This window comes from Anomalospiza imberbis, chromosome 19 (genome assembly GCF_031753505.1).
Source record: "Anomalospiza imberbis isolate Cuckoo-Finch-1a 21T00152 chromosome 19, ASM3175350v1, whole genome shotgun sequence".
In the NCBI taxonomy this organism is placed as follows: domain Eukaryota; kingdom Metazoa; phylum Chordata; class Aves; order Passeriformes; family Viduidae; genus Anomalospiza; species Anomalospiza imberbis.
This window is the reverse complement of record NC_089699.1, coordinates 7,557,963-7,578,407: the sequence shown is the minus strand read 5'-3', so window position 1 is coordinate 7,578,407 and position 20,445 is coordinate 7,557,963. Positions and strand designations below refer to the sequence as shown.

The 20,445-nt window shown below is 50.9% G+C and overlaps 1 long non-coding RNA gene across 2 annotated transcripts; it reads left to right on the top strand.

Annotated features, from left to right (window-relative positions):
* Positions 1-695: 695 nt before the first annotated feature.
* Positions 696-6,245, top strand: LOC137485118 (uncharacterized). Of its 2 annotated transcripts, XR_011005189.1 has the most exons (4): positions 696-3,526; positions 4,537-4,620; positions 4,731-4,878; positions 5,516-6,245. It is a non-coding gene; the product is annotated as an uncharacterized lncRNA (long non-coding RNA). The 2 variants fall into 2 exon arrangements; XR_011005188.1 differs by lacking the exon at positions 696-3,526 and having other exon boundaries at positions 4,186-4,620.
* Positions 6,246-20,445: the final 14,200 nt, after the last annotated feature.

The window sequence follows — 20,445 nt, the reverse complement described above, 5'->3', positions numbered from 1 at the left end:
GAGGGGAGGTCAAATTGGCACTTAATGAGCCGATTAAGTCAGGGGAGAGAGAAACAAGCCTCAAAGCAGGGAAGGCATCTCCTGGCCTCTGTGCCCCTGGGTTTCCCTGTGCTACCTGCAGCACTGGCTGAATTAAACACTCATTAAGAATCTGAGCAAATGAGCTGCAGAGGTGGGGGCTGTCGCTGGGCAGAGGGTACAGGGATGACTGGCAAGGCTGGCAGGTTGCAGGTCCATCCCTTGGGAAGCTGCAGGAGGAATGGGCAGGTACATGGCTGGGGGACAAGTCGCCTGGAATGATGGCACCAGAGCTGGCAGTATGCAGACAGCCCAGTGCCCCAGCCCTGGACAGGCAGATCCAGCTGCAGCACAAGCCCTGCCCTGGGGAGCAGTGTGCAGGGTCAGCTTCTTAGGAGCAAGTAGTGAATAAAGCACAAATCTGTGCATGAGGAGATAGGAAAGAGCCTGGAGCTGAAAAGGCTGGGGCTGGGACAGGCATGGTCCTGCCCTGGCTACTTCCACTCAAGGCAGGATCAGCACTCCTTCCACCACATTTAAACTGTGGGCCTGTAGCCTGGTTTGTCCTTTCACCCATCTGGCTTCATCACCACCACTGCCATCAGCAGCAGCAGCAGCACAGGGAGAGAATGTGCCTGGTGCCAGCAACAGCAGCAAAAAGCTGGGATGAGCACAAGGGCTCCCATCACGGCATGGACCTGGGAGCATGAGGGAGACTCAGAGCTGGATGGCCAGGAAAAATTTCCTCCAAGCCCTGCTGCAGTCTTCAGACAGGCACCTGGTCTGGGTGCAGCCCACAGAAAAGCCGTACCCTCCTAGATTAGTTCTTTTGGTGATTAATTGCTCTCACCATTAAAGGCCAGTGGCTATTAACAGCTTTTCTACTTGATCTATTTTGGACATTCATCTACTCGCCTTGCTTGGTGTTGGCATAAATCAGAGCTGTTCCACTGACAGCTTTACACCAAGAGAGATTCTGTTTCCAGACTTTCATGTCCTGGAAAAGAAAAGCAGCAGAAGCAAGAGAAAAATGTGCTGCTGGGCAGGGCCTGGGGAGAAGTGGTGCAGGAGACCAAGGCACAGTGGACCTCATGAAGGGCAGGCAGCATCCTCAAGACCAGGAGCAGACCTGAGGGACCAGAGCCCCAGTACTGTGTTGATCCACCTGGATTTTGGCCAGCTAGATGACCGGACTTAGGCTGCACAGGCGCCAGGACCCCATACAGCAACAAAGACCAGGATTTTCCATATGTGCACTGTTCTGGATGACTGCTGCATTAAAGATATCTCTGAGAAACAGCACATGTGAAGAAGAAGTCAGGAGCCCACATGTTCCACGGGATAAACCTGGCTCGGTGAAGGATCAACCCTCTGCCTCTGACGTCCCCGTGTGCGAAGCAGGGCGTGCACCCTGAGCAAAGGACACAAATGAACAGCACAGGCAAGATCAGATTATATGAAATCCCCTGCTCACTTGACCTCCTTCACGTCCCTGTCTTCTATTTATATACCTTGGGGCAGCCAGGAATGGCACAGGTTGTCCTTGGCCCACCCTCACAGAGCTGGGGGGCTCAGCCATGGGATTAGTGCTGGCCACTGGAGCTGGCTGCCACCATCTGAAATGGAGAGGTTGGAAGGGATTCCTCCCAGCATCCCAGCTCTGGGGTCTGCTGTCCCCACCCCTTGCTGGAGTTGAAAAGCAAACTGGAACACTATCCTGGACTAACCTGCTGTCAAGAGACAGGAAGGTCAAGAGGGACTCCTTGTGCTTGGATTTCCTCACAAGCAGTGATTTATTCTTTGTTTTGTGTGATATTTAAGGAGAAGATCCTGGCTGGGGGCCAGGGCTGGCTATGGATGTCTGCTCTGTTTGCCTTTCTCATGTTCTTCCCCTCCAGTCTCTTGCTGGCAGGAGATGTTCACCGCCTGCTCCTGGGTTTGGGGAGGTAGAGATGCTGCTGGTGTGGAACATGGGGTTTGGTCTTGGTGCCGGTGCAGCGTGAGGCAATGCAGGGGACTGAGCACCCAAGGGAGAACAGGAGCACCCAAAGGGACACAGGTCACACAAAGGAGCCAGCTGGAAAGAGCCAGGTCTGTGACATATCCTCCATGGAGAGCTCTTGGAGAGGTCTCAGGCTTGGTGGGGCAGTGCTGGACTATGGCAAAGCAAAGGAGGTGCTTTGGGAAGTGAAACATGGGTTTGCCTTACTGCTGTTTTTTGAGACCCCTCCCAAAAGGCTGGACATGAATCACCTGGGCCCTAGAGGGGTTGTTTTCCTGGGACTGGGAACCAGGGCCATGGAGAGAGGGAGTGTTTAGCCCCGGTGCTGATCTGCCCCCAGAACACCTTCATCGTATCCCACACACTGTGCTGCAAGACAAGAACAGACCCTGTGTGCTTCAGGCTGGGGAAAGCAGAGCCGGTAGCCTGGCATCATCGAGATTGACCTTCCAGCTTATTTCCCTCTGGGAAGCAGGACATGACCTCCTCATTTCCACTGGCCAGGCACGGCTGGCAGCCAACAGTGGTGGCACACAGCTCTGCTTCTCCAGGCTGGAGCAATCAGAGCGCAGCAGGCAGGCACAGACAAGTGTCAGCCAAATTTCTGTACACTTTAAATACATTAGCAAGGCCACAAACACAGCCCCAAAGTGCTGCAGGCACAGGCGAGCCAATAAATAACCCCCAAACCCACCAGCAAGGGAACACCCCTCTTCTTTCCACAGGAGATAGGGCTCAGCATTGCTTTCCCCCAGATCTGCACAGCAGCTGAGCAGATCCACTCTCTCCCTGGCTGTTTTCAATCCAGTACCAGAAGGGTCGATTCTGTGCCACTTCTGCGGAGTCATTATCCTGTCGGTTATATAAATGTCTGGGCATGCACAAAAGGCAGTGCTGATACAGTGGCTCTGACACCAACTCTCTCCAACACCTGCTTTTCAGCTGGGGAGAGAGCTGAGCACAAGAACATCTCGAGAGCTGTCACACAGAAGGCTGCTGTCTTTCAAGCTGAATGGAGGTCTAAATAGCTCTCACTTCTGCTTTAGAATCTCATTTCTAAATGCAATTAATACTGGCACATGCATAATGAGAGACTGACGAGTGAATACAGACTCCAGCAATAAAGAAGCCAGCCCCAAGTGCTATGTAAATATTACAAATCCTCACAGGGAGCTGACCTGGGGAAGACAGCTCTCTGATGATTAAACCCCAGTGACAATACGACTGCATTCCTACATCTGTCACAATACTACCTGCTGATACATAATGAGCCACGCTAAAAGAACTTGCTCTTGCTGCTCTTCAGTGCAGATAAAATGTCTATTTGTAGAATGTAATTAATCTCTTCTTCAAAATCAGGAACCTTAGTGTCCTTGGTAACAACATGCCAGTGACTCAGAGAGCGTCTCTGGCTTTTCCTTCTGATTTTGGAGCGAGTTACTGAAAGTGACCCCAAATTCTAGCACTGCAAAGGAGCACAAGTGGAAAAGCCAACAGTGTCTGGAGGTAGGGATAGGTTTTACCCACCTTTCTGGTCTCTGCAGGGTTGCTTTGGGAGCTTAAGGAGGTCCCTGAACTTGTTTCAGCCATGTTGCCTATGATGAGACAAGGTCTATCCCAAGATCTGGTCCCCAACCCATTGAGAACAAATTCCCTTTTACCACGGGGTATAACAGGGCAGAGAATAAACTGTCCGAAGAGCAGGGGCACAATCACAGGATGAAGCTGCTCCCTCTTTTGCCTGGTTTCCCCAGCAGGAAATGCTGTGTGCTCTGTCTGTGTGTCCATGCCTGCTCCCCCTGATGGCTTTCGAGCGTGCTGGCTTATTTCAGCCAAGTTTGGCAGGGGATGGAAGTTCAAAAACATCCATTCCCCACCAGGTAGCAAACATGCAAAGCCATGAGCACCAGCGTGGCAGAGGGATGCAGGGGAGTGCTGCTGGCAGATTCCCTGGTCCCTCTGAGGGTTGTGCTTGGGCATGGCCTGCTCCTCCAGCCCACCCCAGGCTGGATGAGATTTGTGCTAAAAAGGCAAAGTTGCTCCAAAGCAGCCAGGGGCCATATCTGCTTTCTATGAATTTCAGTGGGAAGAACCAGTGCTGGATGTTGCTCACTGACCCAGTTCCAAAGCCCAGGGGAAGCACGGGCCGTGATACAGGGACAGCTGCGTGGAGAGTGGGTGATGGAAGACTTGCATGATTTATTTATTTCCTGGGAAATAAAAAGGAAGAAGAAAAGAATTGTTGGATAAAATCAGCATATTCCAGGCTAAACTGTGCTGCAGCAATTCCATGCGGGACTGGAGCTGAGCTGCTTGGTCCCCTGTAAGGGAGATTCATCCCTGCTGCTGCACGATGCTCTGCAGAGCCAGGGGGACGTGGGGAAAAGGAGGGTTTGCTGTTACTCAGTTACTTCAGTGCAAAAATGCCCTTTACTGGAGCAAGTTATCACTTCCCTTTAGACAGGGCCTTCAATCAGCACCACTGCCCACAGCTCACCCCATCTCTCTGTCCCCAGGCACTCCGAGGGAGAGGAGGAGATCAGGAGAGAGGCCGGCTCTGACCCTCATGGCTCATAACAGCGCTTCGGAGCAAAGGCCAGGTGGGATGCAGCAGTTATCTGGGATGATGCAGCTCTGAGGGAAGGACATGCAAGGTTTTCACCTTCAAGTATTTTAATGGTGATTTTTTGTTTTTTTTATGTTTCACCAGGATTTATTGATTTTCCTGCCTATTGGTGAGGCTGTGAAGTCTCAAGAAAAGTGTCTTGCTCTGGAGAAAGGAAATTAAACCTGGAATGGCTGGATTGGAAGGGAAAACCCCATCTTTCCATTACTTTCAATAGCATTTCAGTTCCCAGGTGAGGGCACACACAGACATTTCTCTCTGGCTGCCTGAATGCCAGGGGCATCTCGTAGGGACAGAAAAAGCAGGGGAGCCAGGGTGATGGGGAAAAAAAAGCAGGGGAGCTAGATGGGGTGCAAGGGGTGGGTGCAGGTTGCCCAGAGAGGATGTGGATGCCACAGCCCTGCAAGTGTTGATGGATTGGTTGGATGGGGCTTTGAGGAATATGGTCTAGTAGAAGAGGGTTGGAACAAGATGGTCTTTAAGGTCCCTTCCAACCTCAGCCACACAGTGATTCTGTGTGGGATTTGGGACTGATGTGGCTTTGTGTCCTGCTCAATGACCCCAGGGCTCGAGGGCTGGCTCTGGGGTGTCCATGTGAAGCTCCCAGCAAAGGCTGGATCACTCACACACCACTGCCTTGGCTGTGGGAGGGAATCTTTGCATCAAGGGTGAGGGAACACTGGACTGGGCTATGGGGAGAAACTGGGGCCACAGCTGTCTTTTTTAATCCCCCCCGGGCACTGCTGAATGCCCAGGGCAGCTCAGGGACTCACTATGCCCTGCAGGCAGCTCCCCCAAGGCTTCTAACCTGAGCTCTCAACAATTAACCACAATTCACCAATTAACCATGACTCCTTCTTGCCCTGCAGCTCCCCTGCGCTCTGCAGCCAGCACCGAGCACATCCCAGCCTCGGCACCGGCTGAAACCCTCAGAAAACAACCCGTGACAGCAACAAACCCACATCACCCAGCTGTCTTCCCACAGCTCAGGGAGGGCCAGGCTCTGGGCTAAATGCTGGGCCAGGAAGGAAATTTGCCTGTCTGAGGCTGAGCCCTGGGCCGTGGCCAGCAGCCCCAGCTGTGGGCACAGAGCGATTGGGGATCCTGCTCCCGGCCATGGGGCTCTCATGTGCTCTGCAGCTTTCCCATGGATATAAATCCATTAATAAAAGATCAGTGTGCACACAGCTCACTGTAGATGACAGCATTAGAGGCACATTGGCTTCTCCTAAGCACCAGTCTCGTGCTGGGTTTATTTGGTCCATTTGTGGCAGGGGAAGAGTTGCTTTCGGCATTCAGAGATGACTTGTGTCTGGGAGAAGTAGCAGGGTGAGTTATATTTTTGGCTCTATTTAGCCACAAAAATTTGGGTTTAGAATAAAGAGAAATATTCCTGTTTGCTGCCAAACTGAGGCAGACGATTTCTTGTGCAAGCCTTCGTTTGTTTGAGGACTTGGTGTCCTGCTGTAAAAATAAATGCTCTGATGGGAAAAGTCTATCAGGGTGTGCTGATCAGTCATTGGGAGCAGTGGGCTCGCAAACATCAGCTTCAACCTAGCTGGAAAAGCAGCTCCCAAAGCTTTTGCAAATAGATATTAGACAGAAGGAGACAGGTGTTTGGTTTTTTGGTGAGTGAAGTAGTCACAAGCCGAATCATGGGCACAGCTGTGCTGGCCTCGCCATGGCTGGCATGAATTTTCAGTGCCAAATACACCCAGTGTGCACCCAAACCAGGTTGGTTACTCCTTCTGAGAGCCAACCACCTCTGACAGCCACAGCAATGGGGGAAGGAGAGAGGCTGATGGTGGGGAAGAAACCTGGGATGTGTCTCCTGCCCAGGGTGTTCTGGTTGATGTCAGCACCCTCTCCCCATTCTGCAGCTGTGGGGTCCCCTCCCTGTCTCAGAGGTAAGGCCAGACACACGGACAAGAGCTCCCAGCAGCTTGGTTCTCCATACTGAGAATTTCACAAATGTCTACAGAGTTTTCCTAATAGATTTTTTCCCCTGTAAGATTATAAATTAAGCTTCTTCGACCTCAACTCCTGTTAAACGTTTTTCTTTCTTCTTTTTGGCAAAATAAGTATTATGATCAGGAGGAATAAAACTGGTTTTACCTGGAGCTACCTTCATTTTACAGCAGATTAAAAGCAAGATACAGAGTCAATAATGCCAGGAAGGGGGGTCAGGGAATGAATACAATGCTGTGCTGAAGGCAGCACAGAAAAGATTGGAATCTGAAAAGACAAAAGCTTACCAGGATTGAACCTCAAAAGCAGAATCAGCTCTTCTGGTGATATGAATCACCTGGATTCCCCTGACATGCTGGTATTGCTGTAGAATGGCTTTTATGTATTGATTGAAGAGAAAATAAAGGTCACGGGCTTAGCTGCAGAGTGCTGTTCAGTCTGGGCGGGCAGAAATGAGCAACAGGGAGGATCTGCAAGGTCAGAAACAGGATGGAGAGGAGCCCCAAGAAGGATGGGTACATGCTGGGGCTATGAGACCCCCAAAGACTGGAGCAGAGCCTCACTGGGGGGAGCCCACTGGAGCCCTGATCTGCAGGGTTAGCCCAGGCACAGTCATTTTGGGTTTAGTGAAAATCCAGATTTCAGTCTGGACCTTTCCATCAATAACTCTGACCTCTCTCCCCATCTGGACTAGCACTCAAAACTCCCAGAAAGGACAACATGGGCCCAGATGGAAATGGTGCCTGCAAATATCACAGTGCTGCTGGGACAGGGTCACTGCCCTGCAAACCTGGGTGTGCAAACAGCGCTTGCTAAATCAGCTGCAGGGCAGTGTTGTAGATTTGGGGGATAAAGGTTTCCTGAGCCATGGAAAGGCCAGCCCTCCTCATAGGGACCTCCGAGAGGGTGGATTTTGTGAGAAATGTTCTTTATTTACTCAGCCAGCCACAGCCAGCAGCTGAGCTCAGAGCGGGTGAGTGCCTGTAGCCAGCGGCTGCGCAAGGCTTGCTGGCCATGGCGAGCTGTTTGCTGTTTGCACCGAGATTTGGGATGGTCCCGGAAGGCCTTTGGTGGGTGGGAGTGGGAATTCGCTGAATTCGTTCATTGTGTCCTCTCTGCTGGCCAAAACCACCCTCCACTTCATGAGAAACACAGAAGGGGTGGTGGCAGCCCTCACAGGTCAGGGATGGTGTCACCAGTGTTTTTCCAAGGAATGCTGATGGACATGGTCCCCCCATCGTGGTCCCACTGTTGTGACCCCACTGAGGAGAAGCTGTTTGTTTGAGGAGGAAGGAAGGATTGTGACATCTCTGCTCTTCTTCTTTCCCTCTCTGTCCCCACTAAAATACAGTTTGGGAAAAACTAAAAGGGGAAATGAAATGTTGAGTGGACTACTCCAGCTGGGGAGTGGAGGTAGTCTGGGACCAGCAGTCCCACACTGTCTGGAGGAGGGGGTGAAGCTGTGGGGCCTTGCTGGGCCCCGCTCCCCGGGGTTTATCGGACTGTCTGTTTTCATCATTTCTCTCTGAGAAGGGAAGTGGACCACACAGCAGCAGAAACTCCTGGAAATCTGTGAGAGAGGCTGTTCCCAGCACCCTTCCCTCTGCTGTTGCCCCTCTATACAGTTGGCTATGGAGGATGTATGGCTCTGTATTGCTCCAACTCAGTGACATAATGCCTCAGAATTCAATTCCTTCCCAATTAAATTCCTAATCACAGCCAGCATGTGCACTTTCCCAGTTCTGACCTTCTTGTCTCAGTTGCATACGTGGTCTCTCTGACAAATCAAGCAGACCAGGACTAGGGTCACCTCATCTCAGCTGCCCTGTCTGCTCCATCCCCTCCACATCAGAACCTGCTGTCTCTCCTCTGCTCCCACTCCTGAGGCATCCTAAGGCTGTGTGTGGCCTGTAACTTTTCCTTTTCTCAAAAAAAAAAAAAAAAATCAACCAAAAAAACTACAGTAGAAGCAAGTAGAGGAAATTGGTTCAAGTTTCTTAACTATCTCATGGAACAAAAATGCTTCATGAGGCTGTTCAGGGAAAGAGAGGGTCAAATGTCCCTCATTAATGCTGATTTACTAAGAGGGCTGGGAAGTGGAAGGGGGAGACAGTCCAGCTGCCTGTCTCAATGCACAGGGGTCCTGCTCTGGGATCCAGGCTGGGATGGGTGGGCTGGACCCCCAGCATAAGACTGGAGTGGTGGGGTTACCAGCAGAAGGTACAGTGGGGTGCAGGCTGCTGTGCACCCACACCCAGGGAAGACCCAGCCCACACTCGCACGGCAGTGAGGCAGCACAGCTCCCTCGGCTCATATAGCAGTTTGGAAATTTCATGGCTTTCTGAGGAAAAGAGCAGAAGTTGAGTCCATTCAACCCAATTAAAACTCCAGAGGAAGTGCAGAGAGGCAGGATGTAATTACCCGTGCTGGAATCCCAGTTTGGAACAGGAGGCAGAGCTCTCCGGATCAAATTAATCCCTGGTGTAACTCTGCCGAAGTTACACCAGGGCTATAATTGGCCTGAAACATTTTAACTATCTCATTTAATGTTATTCATGCTCTGCTGGAGATGAGAATGTTTATCCTAAATGAGGGATTCTAATGCTCTAAAGCAATAATAGAGTGTGAGGCTTATGTGGTTTCTCATTTACAAGGATGCTGGGGAGGCCAGATTGCCACAGAAGATGCAGTAAATCTGGATTCCCCAAATCTTTAGCAATTTCCACAGCTCCTGTGGTGGCTGGCTGTGCCATTGTCCTTCCTGCAGTGTGTTCACCCTCCCCACACCCAGGCTACTTTTCCATCTCTTGGAGATACTGGGGGCTTGTACCCCATACCCAGCCAAGGGCAGGAGATGTAAAGTGATACGAGAGGGAATGGAAAGCACTGAGAGAGGCCTTCCAAGATTAAAGCTTCTATACATCAGCAGCAGTGAGATTTCCCAGGGACAGACTGATTCCTGTGATGCTAAAAGAGGGGATTTCCATCAATGAGGGTTGTCTCCCTGAGTCACTCCAGGGAAGCAGCCTCCAGGCTTCTGCAGAAGGAGCAGGGTCAGTGCTGCAGGTAGCTCAGCAAGCACACAGAGCTGGACCCCCCACAGACAGTGTTTCCAGCTGCCAGCCCTGGGTTATCCACCAGGATGATCCCAGGATCGTTTGAGCTCCCATGCCAGAAGAGATCTGAGCATATCCCCTGCAGTGAGAGACAGCAAGCACAGCCTCCATGAGGAACATCTCCCGGGAGCCACGACCTACGGTGGCGATGCCAGCAGTCAGCCAAGCACACATCCTGCCTCTTGCAAAGCAAAGCCTGCAGGTTACATTCCTCCTTTTGCCAGCTGTGCTCTGGCTGGTGTCCCCCTGCCAGGGATGCCATTGGGCCTCAAATCTCTGCTGTGTGCCTTGAGTCCCCCCAACCCAGCCCTGGCAAGTACCACTCGTGGTGGGATCTGCACCACCATTACCAGGCTTTTGGAGATTGCAATTATCTATCTTTAAATCACACTTCCAATCCCCAAGCTGCTTGAGTCAGACCCCTGGTCCTTCTCTCTGCTCTCATGCCAGTGGAAACCACAGGAAAGGCAGATCTGTTTGTTCTGAAGCAATTTTTTAATGCCCTGTAGCTTAGAAGCTCAAGCATTACAATTCATTCCGGCTCCTTTCTGCTCCCCAGAGGATATTAGATCCTTCTTTTGATACTTCCTCACTCTTTGTAGATGTTACCCTAGTTTTAATTTTCAGGGCTTCAAGACTGTTTTTAACAGTGCTGAGCTTTCAAGTTGCTTCCTTCAAACTTTCTCCAGCCATGCTTTCTCAGAGCCTAAATAGCTTTGATTATTCCCAGATGTTTTTGGTTTGTTAACCCCAGAATAGTATTGTGTAACAGCTTGGAAAGAAGACTGGCAGCAGGGGTCCTGAGTTCTCTTTCCTTGTTCACCAAATCACTTCCCAAGCAGGACATCTATGGGATTTCACCTACAGAAGGAATGTCATTAGCTGCAACACTGAAGGTGGCTGAAATCCTCCTGCTGCTAAGGCTAACCCTCTGAAGGCATGGCTCATTTTCTTCACCCAGTTCCTCCTTATCCTCTGTGCTGAGATTTCCAAGCAGGATGACATGTTGGGCAGCAAATCTACAGGGAAGCCTTTGAGCAGGCATTCCTGAGGCTGCCAGGCTGCACTTAATAGGAAATTGCTCATCTCCAGGCCAGGCTGGGCTCAGGCTGTGGCCACCCCTACTCACCAGCCACCCGGCTCTGCTCTGCTGGGGCCAAGTTTTCCTTGGCCTGGGAGGATGCGTGTGTATGTCCTGACAGGCCAGAGTGGGGAGTGAGGAGTTTTACACGACTGGCTGTGCTCCTAAAAAACCTCTGCAGCCCTCCTGACCCCAGCAACCCTGCCGCTCCCATGTCTGCGCCACTGCATTGCTAAACACTCATAAAAAACATCCCCATTCCCATTAGAAGAGAGCCAGGGTGTATCTGATCTGGCAGGAGATTCTTCTCAACCATCCATAAATCTTCCCAAGGTCACCCCAAATTCCCCATATTTCTCGGTGCCTCCACCCACTCTGCTGGATCCTTGCACTTGCCTTTCTCAGCCCCGTGCTCAGCTCGGTGAAGCCCAAGGTTCCTGGGAAGGATGTGAATACATCCCATGGCATCTGCATCCCATATGCGGAGGACCACACCTAGGCAGGGCAAGGAGCAACAAAAGAAAGAGGAAAACAAGAAGAGAAAAAGAATAAAAGCATTAAGAGAGAATATTTTTTTAGCTGAGGGACAAACCAACCTACCCTGGCATGTCCCCATGACAGTGGTGTGGTACCCAGCCTTGCCACCTTGTACCAGCTGCAGCTGGGAAAGCAGGTGAGAGACAAACCACCACTATTCAGCCCTTGGACAGCCAAACTGACCTGCTGTAGGGAGACCCTGCCCCAAGGAAGACACCCATGCCTCTGCCTGGGATGCTGAGTGTCTCAAAAACCCATTCCCATCCCGGCTGGACACAGCTTGTGCTGAGTAGATGTGCCTCAGGCCAGCCCTGGGTGAGCTGGTAGGACCAGGGCTGCACCCAGAGCTGCTCAGGAGAGCAGGGAGGAGGCAGAGGGAGGAGGATCAGCAAGACAAGCTGTGAGTGAAGAGTGGCAGTGCTTGGAAAGTGCAACCAATTTGCTTTTAGTACAGTTCATGCCTCTCCAACAGTGCCTAGAATAACAAATTCCTTCCACCCTCCAAGCCTGAATGCTGGAGGAAGCTGCTGAGAAACTTAATTGATTAGCTGGATGCGTGCACAGAAAAAAATTGCTCAGCATCAAGGAAATCACTGTCTTGACAGTTAATGCAGATGCTGGTGGAAGATTAGAAAGACCAGCTGCAGCTTTTTATCACAAAACCCCTTCTTTTAGTCTGGGAACAAGGCAAGATGTGTTTTGATGGGACGACCCATTTTGCAGTGGTGCTGAGGGGCTGGAGCATCAGGGCTGTGTCCCCAAACTGCACCCACCCAGGGCTCACTGGACCCATTACCAGTCCTGGCATTTTCAGCTGCTGGAGGGCAAGGAGACAAGTTTTGGGCTCCTCTCACCCCCCACTCTCCAGCCCCAGAGGTTTCTATCAACCCTGGCAGCCTCTGAGCAGCAGGAAGAGATGCCCTGAGAGCAATTTCAGCATCGAGGGTGCAGAGGACAGAGCTGAGCACACTGGAGGAGCTGAGTTTCCAGATGCCTCACAGCATCCTCTCTAGTCCTTGCAGAACATCTCCCCGTCTCAGTCCTTGCCGAGGCTTGTTGCTTTGCTCTCAGCATCTCCAGCTCTGCCCAGCCTGCCACAAGGTCACCACACAGGATTGCTTTCTCCGTTTGGCAGAAGAAAACAGGAAGCCAAAGGCCTGCAGGGGCTGTGAACTTGCCTGTCATGCTCTCTGACAGCACCAAAACCTTTTGCTGCTTGTGTTTTTCCCAAACTGTCGCTGCTTGTCACACCCCTTGTTTAAACCTCTGATCTTGAAAGCTTTCCTGAGCCCTCAGCAAAACAAATGGAGAAAGCATGGTCTGTTCTCCACAGGGATCAGACACCACCTCAAAAGCAATGAGACTGACAGTGTCAAAGCTTCCCAGAGCAGCAACAGGCAGAGCCAAGCGTGCATGCCTGTGCTCCGGGGCTGCCAGAGGTGGGAGGAAGCAGCCTGCTCACCCCAGCTTCCTCCTCTCCCTCAAGCTACTCAGCTCCTGAGGTATTTGGCTCAGGGAAGGATGAAAGGGGAATGAAAGGGCTCAGCCCTCCTGTTTGCTCTCTGCTGAGAAGAACTGCTCTCCTGTCCCTCGTTTCCCCTGTTGCTGCTATTTGACCTGAGCAGCCCAGAGGCATCTTAGTCACGGTGCATTCCTAGCACAGCATCAGTTTTCTGGAGCAAAATGGGAACAGCTGCCAATAAACAAATCTTCCTCTGACGCCTGGCAGTTTTCATGGGTGGAACAAAACTTCTTGAAACCCCAGGGGAAAAACCACCAGATCTCAGCCACAGCAAACCTCATCCCACTCCAGCCCATCCCCTCCAGGGATTTTGCAGCATGAGGGGGCTCAGACAGAGACTAATGAACATTGTGATCACATCCATACGGCACCACTTTGAGAGCTTTGAGTGAAAGAGGAGGTGAAGTGCTTTCTGCTCTTCAGCTGAAAGCAGTGCTGTGGGGAGCAGTGCACTCTGGCTGAACACCCCAGCACTCAAGTCCAGCTGTGTCTGGTGTCCTCCTACCTGCCCAGGTCTGTTGTCACTATTGGAACCGGGCAGGGTAGAGGCAGGTAGGTGGTGCTGATATGGAACACATTAAGTTCACACTTGGCTTGCTGTGAAAGAGTTTTTGAGGCTTGTCAGGGCAAAGAGAAGTTTGTCCCCAAGTGCTGTGAGGAAATCCGGTGCTATCAGAGTCAGACTGACGAGGAGGGAAGCACACAAGGGGTTGCATGGGCTGAGTGTGGATTGCATGTGGAGGTATATGTTGTCCATGGGATTTCTGTGTGCTCAAATAGCAGCGCTCCCAGATGAACATAACCCTTTCCCCATGAAGGTTAGTATCTCTCCCAGGTGTGAACCAGATGTGGGATGGAGCCTGCAATAGTCTCCCTGCCATGCTCACCAATTTCTTCACAGATTGCTGTGGTTTGGCAGGGTTGGGAGCAGGGAGATAGGCAGAGGTAGTCAGAGAATTTTAGAAAAAAATTGAGAACTGTCTCTGGAGGCCTGGAACCTGCTGAGACACACAAGCAGCCTCAAAGCACATGGCTTCTTGCCCCTTTCAGCTGAAGGAACAACACTTGGTCTGTGTTCACTCACATGTTGAATGTGATAGATGGAATAAGGACAGAAATATTGGCAAGTCAGTTTCTTGGAGGGCTTATGCCAGCTGACACCTGCTCCTTGCTGATAACAGAGTTCCACCCTCAGTCATGGTGCAGAAGGCAGCCCTCATACAATATGAAGGCAATATGTTTTTCTTGTTCACTCTGATTGAGAGTGAGGCTTATCTTGAAATCATCCACTGCAGTTAGTGCTCAGCAGTCTCAGTCTGACAGAAATGGGTCTGATGGAGGTTCAGCTTCACCTTCTCAGTGATCATTTTAGCAGAATATGCAGGAACAGGCTCAGTTAGCAGCACCTCTGGTTCACTCAGGTCAGGGCAGCTTCTCTGACCATGAGCATTTTTAGGCATGGAGCATGTAGAGTTCACAGCTAGGACAGGTACAGTGCTGATCTGCTAAAGCCTAAGGCAGCAACACCAGGTTAGCCCCCCTTGAGATGCATTGAGGTTTCCTGTGAAGGTAACATGAAGTTCACATTGCAACACACATCACCTCCCTGCTCACTGAGGTTCCCAGGAGATTGCCAGGAGTGCTTCAGAGACTGGAGCTGTTGACTGCAGGCAAGTCAAGACAGTGCTTTAGCTTGTAAGCTGGAGATGACAGAGAAACCCAATCCTTGAAAAATCAAGAATTCCTTTGTGATCCGGGCTTTCAGGCCAGGTTTACACAACAAGCCAGTTCCAACAAGCCTAGACTGCAGCTTCTCCTTCTGTTTCTTGGCTAGCCCAGGCCGTTCTGCTACAACAACACAAGCAAAGTCCACTGTCACAAACACCATCTGCTGAAGAGGAGGAAGGTTTCACACTGTGTCAGTCTCTTTTATCTCAGTGTAGGCTCTGCACAGGAGCTGGCTGAAGTTAGAAAAGCAAAGGAGACCCCAGCAACAGCTTTTCCTGGTGCTGTCTGTGGGCAGTTACTGATTTGAGTAGAAGAGGACTCCAGGGAGGCAGGACAGCACACAAGCAGCTGGTGCATCACATCACTCTTTAGGCTTTGGTTGAAAATAGCATCAGAGTTTTCCCCCCAAACTACATGAAGTCCCAGGCAACAAGAGCAGCCCTGCTCAAGAGCTAAGCCAGCGCAGCTGAGCTCAGTCTTTCTGTTTTGGATCAGGTCACTTCAGAAACAGAAGCAGCAAGAGCCAGGCTGGGACTGGCTGTATGAGGAACCATCATTTACATCCTCCTCCCATATCTATAGAGGAACAGCCACCCACATCTCAGCAGCAGCAAGGCTTCTTTAGCCACCCAACAGGTACTTGAGCTTCTCTGAAAACAGCATCTTCAGATCACAGCCCAGCAGCATTGTCAGACTGAACAGCTGAGGCAGGAATGTCATTCTAGAAGCTGTAGGGCAAATACAGGAGATCAGAGCACATTTCTGTAGCACTACAGGTTGTACACACTGGACAAAGCAACTCAGAGCAGAGAGCAGCCACCCAACCCTGGGTGCTGAAGGTAACTGTACCCCACAGCTAGGCATGGGGCTGAGCAGGATTGGGCCAGAAGGACACCAGGGCAACACAAGACTGACCAGGAGCACAAAGTCCTTCCCTGGCTGGACAGGAGCAGAGCAGGTAGGACTGGGCAGAAGCAAGCCTTAACTGAGTGCTGGGGACAAGCTGGGACCTCAGGCAAGTTTGTGGGGAGTACAGTCCTCCTCTGCTCCCCAGAGACCTGTTTCTCATATGTCTTCCTCATGGATGAACCCTCTTTTTCCCAGTCCAAAGCCTCCCTCACCCTGAGCAGGATGCCCTCCTTTCCCTGAGAGCCCACACAAATGATGGTCCTGCTTCAGGACCGATGCTCCAGGGCTTGGGATCTGAGACCCAGGGCATCAGATCTGCAGGGAGGCTGCAGAACAGACATGGATCTCCAGCGGCCCACAATGCCCAGTGCTTCAGATCAACTCCCCCTCAGGCTAGAGCCAAACCAGGATGCAGCTCCAGCTCTTCAACAGCAAGAAGATGAATTAGTTGAAGTCATGGTGCCAGCTGTGTATTTAAACAGGAATTTCATAGGGCTTCTGCTGTGGTAATGCAGCAGGTGCTGGCAGTGGTGCTAAGGCAGATGAGGAAGGAAGGGGAGTGGGCTGGACCTGGGAGAGGTGCTCAGGGAACAGGGGGGCTCCTGATTCCTGCCCTGCTCACATGTGGGAAAGGTACCCCAGCAGTCACCCAGCCCATAGCACCTTGCTACTTTGAGCTCCCTGGCCCCTGCTGAGCTTTGGCTACCATAAATCTTAGGTCTGGGAAAGCAAAACATCACTGGGAGCAAGTACTCACATCTACTGACTCCTGGCTGAGGTGCCCTGGCCATGAACTGGGATCCTATGGCATGAGGCCCTGACCAAACACAGACATCAAAGGTGGTGCCCATGCCAAATTGCAGCCTCTTGAAAGAAGATGTTTGAGAAGTGATTATGAATTTGGAGCCTCCCAAGGCAGGCTAGCAGCTGGATCTTCGGGATGAATAAAACCCTGCCAAAAAATTAAGATCTGTTTTTGCAAAGCTGAAACAGCAAACTTGTTTGTCTTTCCTCCTTCCCCTCACAACCACATTGTTTTAAACATTTACAGAGACCTTTATACTGTTTAAATAATGATTGGGGTGGAAGGGGGTTGTTTCCAGTTATTTTTTGCCAGCTGCTCCAAGTCAGCAGCACTTCACATGCAACTTCTGGAAAACCAGGTGCTGCTGTTTGTGACAGTACCACCCACGCTGTCCTGGCTCCCCCTGCCTCACCTAGCCTGCCCCACAGCTACTCCAGCAGAAGGGACCCCCGTGCCCCCCCTAAGCCTCAGTCCTGACCCCCCCAGAAGAAGGGGTTGCCCTGAAACCTGCTGCAGCAGTTCCCTCCTCTGCAGGGTGCAGTGCCTGGTTTGAGGGATAAAGGGGTGCATGTCCAGCTCCCCACACACACCCCAAGCCCCCAGCAGCACTTCCGAGGCAGCCAGGGCGGGGCTTTCTCCCGCTGACCTTGGGAGGAGAGGTGGAGGAGGATGCCGGAGCAGCTGAGCGCTCCCGTAGCCGAGCACAAGCGCCACGGAAGATTAGCCGTCTCCCGCGGAGCGTGTTCTCCCGCCCACCTCCTTCAGCAGCGAGGAGGTGACAGCTGAGGAAAGAGAGGAGAGCACTCGAGAAGTGAAGGGGGAGACGGCTAAAGACAGACCGACCTTGCAGCAACAGCACCGCAGCAGCGAGCTGGTAGCTTGATCAGAAAGAAAGGCATGTGAGCCTCTCCCTTGTAGGCAGGTCTCCAGGAATCTGGGGGTTGCGTTGGGCTGACTGAGCTTCATTTGCAACCTGTGGGGAAAGGGAGCGAGGAAGGCTGTCCAGGAGAGCTGGAGGCTTTCTGCAGGATGTTTGGATTGAGTGAGAGGACAGAGAAGTGAATATGAGACATGCTGTGGAAGCAGGATGTGGGATAGAGAAAATGTTTATACAGTCAAACTCGGGCTAATCCATGGGAGGCTTTAGAGACCATAAAAGCCATCTGCAAGTGGATAGATCACATTCTGGAGGAAAACAATGGTTTAAAACAACACTACTCTCTTTGATCTACTCTGAAGAAATCACACTTGTGAGCCTGAAGACAAGGCTAGGATAAGTAGATCCAAGAGTTCTGCCCTTACGGTGAGGGTTGACAGCAAAGGCCATTTATGGTCTCTTCCTGTACAGGAACTTGGGGCCACCAAACAAAACCACGAGGAGCCAGACACGGGGCAAACAAAAGGAAGCTGGTCCCTCTCCTCCCCACAGGAGGGAATGGTTGTTACAGATTCACTGAGCAAGTTCGTGGGAAACAAAGTTACTGAAATCTCTGTTCCAGAGAAGAGACGAGAAGTGTCATTAGCAGGGGCAGTGAACTGACCTCTAGCTCTCAGAATCTGCCCCCCTCAAGTGGCTGGTGGCTGGAAAGGTGCTGGGAGATGTACCGCAAGTAATCACTGCTCCTGCATTCCCTAAGCATTCATTTTGGACATCTCTTGGAAAATGACATGAGTCTGGGTGGCCCTTGGTCTGATGCCCTGCTTGAAGGGCTCCTTCAAGCAGATGTCACTGGGAAACCGTGCTCAAGAAACCTTTTTACAGGCAGCAGGAGGAATAACCACTGCCCTTTAACCAGCTGCCCTCTGTCATCTTGAAAAGCCTCAGCTTACCTTCAGACTTGGTCAAATTAGGCATTCGGCCTGCTTTCCCTGCACAAGGGCAAGAAAAATTAACCAAAAGGTCCTGAAATAATGTGACCTTTCATCATTTAAACACGTTTCTCCCCATTAAGCAATGAAAGCAGCAGAGAGATGCTATTCTCAAAAGAACCTCAAAACAATTATCTCCTTCCTCTGGAATAAATGGTGGGAAGCAAGAGGTGAGCTGGAGATATGGCATTTGCAATTGTCCTTTTTCCATCTGCAGCAGGAAGAAATGTTGATTTGCATTATGCTCTGACACAACTGCTTGACCTCAGTGCAGCTTATGCTAATTACTTGCAAGAAAATGCTTGTTTGCTCCGTGCATGCCCAGCGTATTTCTGGTATCTGAGCCTGATAGATGAAATATTGCTTCCAGCACAGTGCAGATGGGGATGGCTGAACCAGTGGTTGGTTGGCCAAGGTAATCCAAGCAAACAGAAACACTGTGATAAAAGAGGGCCTGAGAAGTTTCCCATTCATATTACCTGGGTATTTTTATACCAGCTCACTCCCTTCCTGCTTACCGTGCTGTAATTGCTCAGGCTGACACAGAAAATAGAGAGAGAATCCATCTCTCTGCCCAAAGCAAGGACAACTCTCCTTCCCTTGCTCATCTAACTTGGCCTAAAAGGAAATCTCTCCTCCGGTCTCAGTAGCTTTACAATGTTAAAGTTTTCCTGCTACCTTTGGGAGCATTTGTGTAGCTGTACACCTCTATCTCTGGGTATGCTCAGAGGGTGCATGTTTCAATTAAACATGCTCATCCATGAAGAAGCTGGATTCCTGCTGCTACCGTTCAACAAATGCATCAGTCTGGCCCCAGGATTTATCTGTGCATGCACTGCCATTGGAACATTTTGTGTGTGTTCTCTGCTCTGTTTGCTCCTCCAAGGAGCTGGGAACAGAATCTGGCTGGCTCTGACAAGATGGTCACTTTGCCTGGCTGGGACACAGACCTGAAGGATCAAAAGTGTTGATCAGCTTGTCTCCATCCCACTGACACAATCTCCTCAAGATCCATTCTGTGTTGCACTCAAAAAACAGTACCTTGAGACTGGCTTTACTGTACTGTGCTCAAAACTCAGTTGAGAAACAGGGGAAGAAGCAGGAGGGACAGCTGAGTGTCCGGAGCTGCAATTCCTTCTGCACCATCAGGAGAAAGAGGAACATTTTCTTTCCTCAACCTGCAGAATCTATCCCCGAGAAGCCATCCCTTGTTTGCATAGATATTCTGTAAGCATAAAGCTCTTGTTATTCAGTGCACAAGCCTCCAGTTACAGCAGAGCGTTCCTGAGCCTGCTGAAGTTCTACATAAGCACACGAGACATGCTGAGAAATGGGCTTAGATTTAAACGTGTATTTAATATTAAATGAAGGCTTAAGAGCTTTGCTGCCAGGAGCAGGGAAGGATGTTTTGTTTGCAGTGTGCCTTGTCCTGTGTGGGAAGATGTTGCTTGTCTGCTGCTGAGCTCCAAAGAGCCTTTCTGCCATTTCAGGGGGCTGATTTGAAGCAACTGACACCAGGATTTAGGACCTTATGGCAGGCTTTTTTTTTTTAATAGTACAGATCTTTTGTCTCTGAAGTCTGGCACCTGAAATACCAGCAAGCAGTCTCCAGCCTTACCCAAAGGGACTGTTTTTTGTTGGGCACCCAGCATTTCTGACAGAAACAAGCATCAGTCCCTGCACCTCAGCATCTCCTCGTGCTCTGTACACTGAAGCCTGGCAGGGGGCTGGGGTCTGCCAGGGGGGAACTGCCTTTTAATGGGTTCAAACACCCTGGCTGCTTCCCCCTGGCCATATGTCAAAGACAACCACAGCAAAGCATCTCTGAACCCCCAGACGTTTTGTTTCTCCAGGCTTTGTGGAGCCCTGTCTGTAGGGTGGGACCAGGGCAGGCAGAGGGGAAATCAGGAGGAAATCAAATTACTGTCAATAAGCATGGAGAGTTTCTCCCTGGAGGGATTTACAGGCAGCTAAGAGAAGAAATGGGTGGAAAACTGAGAGATGACCTTGTCCTTCAATCTGAGCACGGGAGCAAAGCCCAGCCGAAGATGGAGTGGTTCTGTCACTGATTTCCATTTGTTTTTCCATCCTTCCCTCCTCTGTCAGATACTGATCTCTCGTATGATTTGTGGGAGGAAGCAATCCCCTCCAAATCCTCTGCAGCAGCCCCCAAAAGTTCATGTGTAGAAGGTCTACGTGCCCTTTTCATAGCTTTTCTAACTTGTTCAACCTTTCAGAGACTGGAGCAAGAAAATACCATAAGT